The sequence below is a fragment of the Hippocampus comes genome, unplaced genomic scaffold, assembly GCF_001891065.2.
Source record: "Hippocampus comes isolate QL1 unplaced genomic scaffold, H_comes_QL1_v1.1 scaffold39, whole genome shotgun sequence".
In the NCBI taxonomy this organism is placed as follows: Eukaryota; Metazoa; Chordata; class Actinopteri; order Syngnathiformes; family Syngnathidae; genus Hippocampus; species Hippocampus comes.
The window spans coordinates 4,140,886-4,152,775 of NW_017842054.1; the positions used below are offsets into that span (position 1 = coordinate 4,140,886).

The 11,890-nt window shown below is 47.2% G+C and overlaps 1 long non-coding RNA gene across 4 annotated transcripts in view; it reads left to right on the top strand.

Moving 5' to 3' along the window:
* LOC109509971 (uncharacterized) overlaps positions 1–11,890 on the top strand; it is a 79,885-nt gene that overhangs the window by 41,030 nt on the left and 26,965 nt on the right. For all 4 annotated transcript variants that reach the window (XR_002167027.1, XR_002167028.1, XR_002167029.1 and 1 more), the window contains 2 exons: positions 1,399–1,469; positions 11,548–11,761. This is a non-coding gene — a long non-coding RNA (uncharacterized LOC109509971). The remainder of the gene's footprint in view (positions 1–1,398; positions 1,470–11,547; positions 11,762–11,890) is intronic.

Sequence of the window (11,890 nt, forward strand, 5' to 3'; positions counted from 1 at the left end):
CAACGCACGCTTGCCCTTTATCTGCTGCTGAGAGGGGTGGGGTGAAGAAACAGAGGATTATCGATTTGCACTCAAACAGCGGGCCAACCTAAAAAGCCCCAATGAATTGTCACTCATTATTGAAATTATCAGGCACTAATTAAACTGGCAACCCGAAGCCCCCCTGGGCTGCGCTCGTCTCCAACTGAATTCCAGCTCCTCCGACAGTAATAGGGAGGCAGCATTAGCCGCTACTGGATGCTAATGAGACCTGGAAGCTGTCTGCGCCTCTTCGGGGGGTGGGAGGGGGCTTCACATGTGAAGCGCAACTCCAGTGCTGCTGCGGCGGCGGTAGCAAGGAAGCAACTCGACGAGCGAGCGAGCCGCTGATTGGCAGCACCAGAGAATGAAAGCGGACGCTCGCGCATCGGTGGCTACATTCGGCGTGACTTTTAGCGCATTAGCGTCTTTTCCTCAGTTGTCGACGTACTCGCTGTTGGCTGCTTTTTATTTAATTAATTTTTTTTTTTTTTGCCAGTCAATCGACACGCCGCGCGCGTACCAGCCAGAGTCTGCCTGACTTTATCACGAGGTACACAGCCTGTTAATAACTTCCTCTGACAATTCCCCACCCCACACCCCCCCTCATCTTCTGCTGATGACCAGAGGGACGCCCGTGATTGTCATGTTTGTAGGGGGCGGGGTGGGGGTGGGGGAGGAAGAAAGACTCCAAAACAATGATGTCACGTCAGCCTCTCTATTAAAAGACTTCATATTTTGAGCGGCATAATTAATACTCTTGGGCACGCCGCTACCAAGTTGGCACTCCAGGCAAAGGGCTGCCACTCACCTGATAATTATTTTTGGAAATGGAGCCCAAATTACGGTGATTGACAAACGCAACAAAAGGCGAGACAGCCTGGAGCATCCGCGCGGGAGACGGCGCAGGAAAATAAGTGCTTATTGTATTGTGTCCGCTTTCAACGAGGATTTCGACGTGTCCTTTCATGTCTCACGTACAACTTTGGCGAGGGTCAAACTATTTAGCCTCTCTATCCTCTTGAAGGAGCACAAAAAAAAAAAAAAAGCCTGCGCATCAGTAATTAACACTTGTGTCGCGTTTTTGAAGTCAGTGTAGTTAAAGCAAGAGGACGTCATAATTACACACAGCCGAGCCGTGATGATGCTTGTCATCACGACATTGATCTCCGTCATTTGTCGTGGTGATCGTGGATCACGGATTTTAGGGATTGATGACATCAGCGGACCAGCCCCCATGGGCTCCTCCCACGTTGTTTTAGCCAGAGTCGACACGTGATCGGAAGTCAGGGCTGAAGGCGCAATTTTTCATTGATTGTTATTGTCTGAAAAGATCTAGTGTGTCACAAAATGACCGTCAACTTTTGCGCCAATCCGCAGCTCGCGCAGCAGAGACGAGAAGCGTATGGCCAAACAGCCGAGCGGCATCGCCGGCGTTCAAAGAGCGACAGGTAAGCAAACGCGACACATTCCAACCACTTCCGTTTGAATTTGAAGTGTGGATTAATTTGTGATAAGAAACCTGGTTGCATTTGGTGAGGCAATGAATCACTCGTTTTGGTTTTCGATGTGGAAGAAATCAAATGCGCTCAAATATCGATCCATCGAAGGGCATTGCCTGAGAGGTATCGGATTAAACGCGGTGACCAAGTGGCTCGACTTGGATTTGGATGCAAAAATAAATAAATGGGACAGGGACATCACTCATTTTAGCATTAGCATTTGTGCTAGCTAAACTTGATAGTGAATTGCAGCGTCAACATGATACTACAGCGCAGTTGAGTTCATTACAACTCATGTAGGTTTTCCTTGACTATAACAACATTTTTGAGGGGTTGTTTGTCTTATTTTTGCTCAATTTTTCTCTGATAAATTTCAGAATGTTTTGATCGTGACTTTCCCGAGATCTGCCTAAAGAAACGATAAAAAAAAAAAAATCTTGTTCCACATCCTTAAAATCAAGTCACGCTTTCATCCATAATGGAGAGAAAAAGATGCATCAAGCGGTGACCAGAAAAGAAATAAAAAGCGCCAGCCAGTTCCAGGTAATCATCGCACTGTTAAATTTGCGCGTGAGTCAGAAAGCAAATGGGTTTTGTTCTGAAAATGCCGTTTTAAAGAAAGTTTCTGTCGGGCAAACGCATCGTATTAAGAGAGCAGCTGTTGAAAAGCCTCTGATGAGCAACAAGCGGAAACATTTGCAGTTGAGCTGATTTTCAAATAGTTTCATTCACTGATGAGTGCCGCGCTGCTTTGAATGATCCAGATGGCTGGTGGCTGGCCGCCATCTCCCAACAAGGCTGCGACGTCAGCAAGGAGATGGCTGAGTGAAGTTGTGGGCTGCAGTAAGCGGAGGGGGGGAGAATCAGATTGTCGGGCCCTTTTCGGGTGCCTGAAGGTATTCAAATGAACAACCGTGACTTCCGCATGTAAAAGAATTCAGGTGTAAAAACAGTGAACCATCCCACGCTAAAAAACAAACCCAACAAAAATAAAATATATATAGCATTTAAGATTTTGCTGCTAAGGGAGAAAATTCATAGCATGGACACCACCATCCCCTGACAGAAACTAACATGAAAAAGCTGCAGAGAAATCAATGCGCTCAAGTTAGCCGGGCATAGCGAGTGGCATCGTAAGATGGCCGCCGGTGGCGTACCCTCCCGCTTCCCTGAGTAAGCGACATTGTTAGTCCGTTCAAATTAAATGTCCGTGGGCTAAACCCGTTGCGGGACACCAGCGGGCCTCAATCATCGATCCATCCAATGATTCTTCGTCTCTCCGTGCAACTGCAGTTACAACCGGTCCAGGGTGTGCCACCATCGTCAGCGCCAGCTCACTCATGCCCCTAAATGGCATCAAAGATTGATTCAAATGCATCCAAGTGTGTGACCTTTTCACTTGAAGCCCCCCCCCCCCCAAAAAAGTTCTTAGCCTATCAGGTTGCCTTCCTGCTTTTAACACCTGCCGCCATGTTTTTTGAGGGGCAGCTGGGCACCCATTGAAAATAGATTGAGAAAGAAACACGTGATATATTTCCACTGAAATATTTGTTCACATTTTGAACGCAGTCTAATCTGTTCAAGTTGAATAGATAAATAAGCGGGAAAATACAACAAGCAGCGCATTCCAAAACCGATGCATTCCGTAACATGCAACTTTACAAAGGAGGTGAAAGAAGCCGGAGCGTTCAGTGCCTTGTAATTTCGCGTTGTTTTCACCTACCCTACATTAAGTATCGTGGTTAATTTCGCACCCAATGCTGTCAGGGATTGCACAAGCACTGTTATTGCCGATCCGTCTGAAGCGGCGGGTCAGACGAGACTTGCAGGTTTCTCAGTTTTTCCTTGCTTGGATAAGGGGGGGGGGGCAGGGGGGAGACAAGGGCATGTCGTTGATCTTTGTGAACTGTGGGCTTGTGAAGCCCTTTGAGACTCGTTTGTGATTAAGGGCTATATAAATAAACTTGACTTGCAGCGAGCGGGGTTGGCCTGCCGGCTAGCGTTCAGCGCCGCATGAGAGCTAAGTAGAGGACAGGGACATGCGGTCAAGGGATACAGGGGGGAGGCAGCGCCCCACCTGCATCATGAAGAGTTAAAAAAAAAAAAAAAAAAATCAACAAATAATTCATCCATCCGTCCATTATGTGAACCGCTTTCTCCTCATAAGGGTCACGGGCGTACTGGAGCTCGTCCCTGCTGACTCTGGCAGTAGGCGGGGTGCACTTTGGACTGCTTGCCAATCAATTGCAGGGCACACCGAGTCAAACAACCATTCGCACTCACAATCACACCTACGGACAATTTCGAGGGATCAATTAACCTACCGTGCATGTTTTTGCAATGTGGGAGGAAAGCAGAGTACCCGGAGAAAACCCATGCGGGCACGAGGAGAACACGCAAACTCCACACAGGAAGGCCAGGGCCCGGAATCGAACCCGAGGCCTCTGCACTGGGAGTCGTTAAATAGTTGCAATTTCAGTTTTCGGGAAGGCTACTTTTCTCATCCGGGGTCAAAGGGCAAGCGCTCGAGCACCACGAGGGGTCTAATGCGCGCACGTCCCCGCGACTTCCACCTTGCGTAAATCAGCCGCTCGGTCGCGCCGCTCCTTAGACAAGAAGGTGAGGAATGATATCAAGTTATTTGTTTTGTTCCAAAATGAAATATTTATTGGCAGCGAACACCTAGCAGGAACAGACGATAGGCCAGGACGCTTCTTCATCTTCTCACACTCATATTTGGCTTCCACCTCCGCAAAGGCCAGCGTGTGTCCTGAGGGTGTTCAGCGATTCAGGAAAGTGCGCGGGCCTTGGATCCGCATTTCAAAGCCGGTGTGTACAGTACGTGTGCGCGCGAGTGTGAATGTGTGCGTCCGTGCGCGCGCAAGTGCAGCACGGAGCGAGACAGGCGGACAAAATGTCCGAACAATTATATGCTGATTTCCTACATTGCTCTCCTGGCTCTGCCCCCGTGTGCTTTATTTTTTTCCGCACACTGTACATCTCTATTGTGCAAGGCGCGGGCTGATTTATGCGTTTGCGGTCAGGACGTTTTCCACTCCAGCGGCAGATGTGAAGTTGCGGCGCATTCTTTGTCATCGCGGGTTGTTTTGTTTTCCTGCACAACATGCGGAACACATCATTTACCATCATTTAGGCTTGAAATACCGGCGTGGGCGGCTCGGGCGGTGGGGGGTGTTGGTGGTGGGGGGTTGTTCGGAGAAAGATTTGATGGAAAAGCAGCAAAGAAAAACACCAAGGTGGAAACTATAAATCGTCCGCGTAAAATCCAATCGGAGGTCTGCTGAACAGAAACGCGCTCTGACAGGAAAACCATCACGCTGCGGTGCGGTTTCCAGAGCCACCGCTCACTTCGGACCTCATTGCCTAAAGTACTTTTCACTGTGAGGAGCAGCCGGGTGGTAAGAAAGGGAAGTATTATTTGCCTAAACTCCGAGTGGACCACTTAAGCAGTAATATTATTGATAGTGGCAATAATTTCCGACTTCTGGTCTCCCCGCCCTTTCAATGCAACGGCCTCCACCACGCTGGGAAAGCCATTAAGAGAGGCCCGAATGCTAAATGCATTAACAGAAAAAGGTCAAAAACCATTAAAGAAAAAAAAAAAGACTCATTGTAGCTTGGTCCAATCGAGCTACAGCGCTGCCCCCCCCCCCATCCCCCACTTGCATTGCAGTCATGATTGAGCTGGTGTCATCGCCAAGCACTGTACCTGGAAAAACTCTTTTCCCGGGCCCTCATTTGATCATGCGCGCGGGCGCCGCATGTCACGCCGGGTTATTCCCATAGTTAATATGCTTTGACGAGCTGCCATTTGCGAGCCTCCGCTTGATTATTTTGGCACATGGGCAAACGCCCGGCGCTTTTCAGGTGGCGCATACGGTATCAGAGAGCCCGGGCGGTCACGAGGGCTGATCTATTCGCTAAGAAGGCAAGCTCCTGGCAAAAGACTCAGCATCTCGGCGCAATGAAGCCAGCGCCTCGCGTCTGTGTGGCGTATAAGAGCAGGTTACGTTCGAAAATGCTTGAAGGCCAATAGGTGGTTACCTTCGCTCCGCTCCAAGCCATTTATATTTCCCATCAACCGCTATCAAAGCGGCGGAATGTTTTTGGAGAGCGGCGGCGTACGTTCGCCGCGTCCGTGTCAACAAAACATGCCGAAATGGCCGTCAGAGAGCGGCGGGCACGCTTCAAGCGAGGCGGCGGGGCGGGCGGCGTCCAAGTCGACGGCGACCACAGAAGGCGCGAGGCGTTAAGCGCTTGGACGCCTCAACTGTGGCTTGGATAACGACCGGCTTCCTTTAACGACACTTTGAAAGGCGCCATGATTTTTTATTTTTTTTTTTTACTTTGCCGTCTCATTATCGGTGTCCACTTGGCACCCGCCGGAGACGCCGTTGCCCAGAACGGAGGCCTGAACCTGGGCAACTTTCCTGCCGTCCGCCCACTCTCTCCGCCAACCCTCCTCGCTTCACCCCTCCGCTCCCCCCCTACCCCAACTCCCCCTCACGCTTTCGCTCTTGGAGACTTTCAGTGCGTACTTAATCATGATTAATCGCCGCCTGGATAATCAGATACAACATCAAAAGGTTGGAGATGACAGTCCAAGGACGCTTGGGAGGAAACAAGGTATACCAGGCATTCATTAGCTTTGGCATGGCACTCATACATTAGCCCATAACCCTTTATTGTCCTAATTAGGCTGCGGGGGCTGCCGGTGTCGTACTTTTACATATATGGCACGATAGTTTACCTCCGCCTTGACCGCAGCAGAAACCGCTTCCGCTTTTACATGCGCTCATTTATTAGGGTTTTATTTTCGCGTGTCGCCCGCTCCGCGCCGCGTTCCGTTCACACTTAGCTAGGTCGTGTTTTTGATTTACAGTCACTTACAAGGGGGACAAGCGCAAGACAGGCTCTCCCATCCTGTATTATTTGACTCATCTTTACCGCACACTGCGAGGTGCAACCCGCACCGTATATTTCATTTCTTTGGTCCACCGCGTCTCCACCCCACCACTTCCCTCGCCCCCCACGCGCCACCCTCCTTCTCCTCTCTCCACTGTTTTAAGTCTCCCTGGATGGAGCCTGGCTTGCGGTGCACCATTTTCCCAGCTACAGTAGCAGTGGTGCTGGGCCTTGTTCAACCCCATTATTTCTGGGAGCCAAATTCCCATGGTCCCAGGAACAGGCGTGCCAGCTCTGCCGTCTTGGCTCTCTTCCCTGGTATTGTTTCCTTTGTTACATCCAGAGCTGCATTTCAGTCCGTTAATGTTTGCGCTGGGAGGTCCGAATTCCCAGCGTTCAGCTTTAGAAAAGGTAACTTCAAGTTCAGAATGCAGACACTTTTTTTTTTTTTTACTCCCCTTACCTTCAGAAAATTGTTTTGTTTTTTTGATTTTCTTTTTTTGTGTTGTTGTTGTTTTGTTTTGTCACTATCCCTCCACTTTTATACTTTCCATTTTTCTTCTTTGTTGCGATACAGGTGAGCAGAGTGATAAAACTCCGGTGAAATGTTTGCTCGGATGGCCACCATAAAATCTCTCGGAACGGCTCAGGTGGCTCCTAAAATAGAATCATTGCGCTTTCAATTATGACTGCATCTTTTTAATGCGCGTATGTATATGTATTTTAATTTTCACCGTATCAGTCATCCAGATTTTTTTTCCTCGACCGGTACCCTGCACAGGCCAATCCGTATTTTCCATTGCATTTTTGCATTCCCATACTAACCACATATTAAACGGATGAACACGTCTGCCATTTCACTCATGCAGAGCGTTAGTGTCACAAATGGAACATATTTCTTGATTCAAATATATTTTCTAAAGAAATCAGCCCACGTTTAGTTGGGATGGGCTCCAGTTACCATTTAACAAAGTTGAGCAAGTGAGTACAATAAGTAGTTTATTTGCTTCGTCAGTAAAGTTCGTAAGGCTAGCACTGTTAGCATGGTTAATTTGTTAGCAAGCTTGGTTGGGAAGTAACGTTACCTTGACACAACTCATAACATTTCCGAATTACGATCCGTAAATTAGTTGATTTGTTTTGCGTGGCAGGCCAAAATTTGGACATGCTGCCGCTGGAGTGAAGCGGGGAAAAGAAGAAAAAAATAAAACCTAAAGCAATGAAGGTACTGTAATGTCCTTGCTCGTGGCCAAGGCGAGCCACAGTCACTGATACGCTTTTAGCCCTGTATTGCCCGAGAAAGTCAAGCGCAAATGCAAAATGAGAACACTCATAAGGAAGCAGGCCACAACTCACGCTGAGACTCTCACACTCAGACGAACAAGACAGCTCTTGATGTCACTCACGAGGCCACGTCGCTTGAAGGCATACCTCCAACACACATGCTAGTGCTGAACATACGGCAATTTATTTTGCCTTGATATCACTTCGGCTTACCGGAGCGGATTTGTGGCATTTCCATTCATTTCAATGGAGAAAATGGATGAAATAGATTGTGGCAGTCAATTGATTTCCGAGGCTTGTTTACAGAACAAATGAAACCCCAACTAAGTCAAGGTACACGAACTGTAGTTGTCTCGGTATATAAGCCTACTTAAGTGGTTGTCGCCCGACCATATTAAACTCGCACTTCACCTAACGAACGTGGAAAAGCTTCTCCACCCTAATTCCGCCAAGCGGAGCTTATACAAGCGCGATTAGCTAAAAGTGAATCACGATTACCATTTGGAAGCCGTCGCCGCCTATTCAACGGTGATGGCATTTCTCCATCTGTAATCCACTTTATCGCCCATCATTCCAGCCTGAGCACCCTAAACTCCTTTTCTGTGATGCGGGCCCGCCAAAGCCACCGTGGCAGCTCACACGCGTGGGGATTAAATGCGAGGCTTGTTGGCTCAGCGCAGCACGGCGCGAGCATATCCGACTGATGTCGCCCGTTCCACTCGGAACGGCGGCGCTCGTCTCCCAGCGCGCAGACACGCCGGTGTCAGGTAATTCTCTGAGGAAGAGCCACGCGCCCCTGCGGGGAGCGGCGGGGAGGCCTGTATCACATCTCGGGAGTTGTAATAGCAGCTTTGAAGACTCCAGTCCACTAATCCCACATCATGTGATCATGTGTCTAATAGAGCGGCTCCTCATTCGCCAGCATCGGGGGCCGGGGAGGGGATTTCGTAGCTGTCACTTGCGCCCGTTACAGTTGGGAGAGTATTATATGTCAGGAAAAGTAAATACACGACTCCTGCGCATGGTTTACCCGCGGACACACGCAGGGATGAGCATCGGATCTGGAGTGTACCGATTACAATGTCAAGCACGTGCTAGCCTGCAATTAGTACAGTACAGTAGTAATCAAGTAAAAGTCGCGTTCGGGTCGGCACGGTCTTAAATATGCTCAGAAGCGCTGAGCAACAGTACGTTCACAAGCTAAATTGTAAATTGTATGAATTTACTCCCACAATCTATTCCTGATTCTGTTTGTTTCGGCTTCACTGCTTCCAGTATGTATGTATAATATGTCATTGTTTTCTTTGTTTTATTTTGTTTGTTTCAGCTTCTATGTGGCTTAAAACTTGAACAAATAAGTAGGATATATGTAAATATATGCTCAGATATGATTTTTAGGCCCTTAATTGACGAGTTCATGTATTTAGTTGAGTTGCGCTTATGCTTACTAGCATGCTAGCTTGCGTGGACTCAGGTCTTTGACTCATTTCAGAGGTCACTAATTATCTTACACGCGCTTACCATTATAATGTGTCTTATTGCATATCCTGATTTCTGAAGCATTTATGTTGCTAAATTTGCTCCCGAACTTCATGAAAACAAGCTAGCAGTATTTTTAGAGGTGCCACCTAGCTTTAGCAGGCCCGACAACGGACCGCTCCAACAGCCGCTCGGGTCCAAATAACCATCAAAGTGAGTTCATAAATGTCATTTTGTTGAAATGTGGAGCGACGCAGAGCACATAAAAAGTGTCTCCTGACTTGAAATGAAAGGATCAACAGCGAATACTCTTAAGCGCTCCCCTAATCAACACTTAAGAGAATTCACATGATGGGCTATGATCAATAATGGCATCTCTGGTGACGCGCAGACAATCTTGATCACACGTGTATGAACGCAAGACCTTGAAGAAGAGCGGAAATTGTCTCCTCCATAATCATAAGCTGTCAAAAATGCAACAAGAGCCTCCGAGTGGAGCGTATGATCATCGCGGAAGCCCAGGTCTGCAGAGGTTTGCGTGACATTTTTAAGTCCTCGTTTTATTATTTTTTTTCTATCCCCCCCCCATCCCTCCCCGTTTTGAGCGATTATCTCGGAGGTACGGCGCACATTAAATGGCTGAGTTAACCTTAACACATGTAAAAACCATTACAGCTATTGACGACAGCCGCGTGTAATCCCGAGGTTTGATATTGACACCGCGTGATCAAATGCTAAGCTCCGCTAGCAGATAGCTCGTGACTCTCTGGGGGTGGGAGGGGATGGGGGGGGGTGTAGACAGGCAAATGAAGCAGAGCCAGATTGATGAGAAATGACTGCTCTGCATTGTGCGCGCGTGTGTAAGGGATACTGCCGAGCCAATCAATTAATACTTAAAGTGGAACCAATTCTTGTTTCACTTGGGCTTTGGCCCCCTTCATTTTCATCCGCGCCGAGGTCTGCATGGCTAATTAGGAGCACTGCAAATGGATGCTAAGCCACACCAAATTAAATCTTAGTTCATTAGATATAAGCTCTTTAAAGATTGAAGGAAAATATTTGAATTTTTAAAAAGTTTCCACGTTGCGGCGTCCTCATTAAAAATGGGACGTCGCAACGTGCGGGGAGGAAGTGGTGGAAATGTCTTTGTGCGGATGAATAATCCAACCAATATGAAATATTAAGTCACTATTTTACCCCGTGTTTCTCCTCGGGCTGTAGCGATAGGCTGGGTAATAGAAGGCTTCTGCTTTGAATAAAATACAGAGGTGCATGAAGAGGAAGCTCAACTATCTGGAGGCGAGCGCACTTCTGAATGACATTGTAAATATATTCATTATTCCGCGCGCACACGCACACCAAAAAAAGAGGAGAGAGTGAGGAATTGTTGATAGACGTCAGGCGGTAAATAAGTCAACAGCTTTTATTTTCTGCTTGAAACAGAAAAAAAAAAAAAAAACATTGCCAAACTTGAGATTTTTAATTTTTAACCATGTTTACCGCCTGCGCGGGCCTTGAGATGGGATACACTCGCCGGTCACAACATTAGGTACACCCGCTCACGCCATCCAGTACAAGTTGGATAAAACAAAAAAAAAAAGTGGTTTGCAAATATGCTCAGTTTTGATTGACATGATGAGAAAAAATGATCTCAGTTAAATTTCCATTCTGTCATGAATCTGATGAATAATGGAAAATATTGTGAATCCAAATATTATTCAATACAATATACCTGTAATAATTTTTTTTAACTTTTTGTGCAATCCATAGGAATTGAATTGCATAATTTTTTTTCCACTAGTTCCATACTGTAGAATTGTAAGATGTACTATTTTGAGGAATTATTTATTATTTTTGAATGTATAATTCACCCCAAAAAAGTCCTATTACGATATTTGTACAAAAGAAAGGACTCCTCTCTCATAAATGCCCGATATCAAATAAATGCCTCCCAGCAGATGAATCCTGGAGTGTTGTCGTTTTACGTCTCGATTTGCTGCCATGTGTATTGTGTAGCGTGCATATTTTTTTTTTCTTTTGGATGCGTGTCAACATTTATGGCTCCTCTCTAAAAAAACAAAAAAAATGCTCCTCTCATATAATTTTTTAGGGAGGATACATTCTGGCACCTTTCTAAAAAACGATTAAAAAAAAAAAACGCCTCACCTCAAATAAATGCCAAGGCCACTTAGCCTCGAGAGGAAGTATGGCGATCCTACACCAATGCAAATGAGGTCCATCTGATATGATGATTATTTCGTAATATTGTATCACGCATTCAAGCTGATTTTCCTTCCTTCCTTCACCCCCTCCCTCCCCCACTTGTTTCATTCTGCAGGTGTACCTCCTGACCTGTCCCTTTGGTGTACGTCTTGGCCATACGTCACTGTTGATGCTGCGTGCGAGCGCGGCGTTTGCGCCTTTTAACCGCCGTAATTGGGCGATGGCCGAAGCAGATGTTGGCCCACGGCTGACGTCTCCAAACCGACCGCCGCTTTCCCGCACGCCCGTGAAAGGAAACCAGTTAAAACTCCATCCAAATTGGTCTCGGGGTAACGTTCCCCCATCACAACCGAACGCGACATAACATGCGTTGACTTTGCACGAATAACTTTTTACGCGTTTCTGTCATCCGCAGTCGAGTTGTAAAAGCGGCGAGCTCGGGGGTGGGTGGGTGGGGG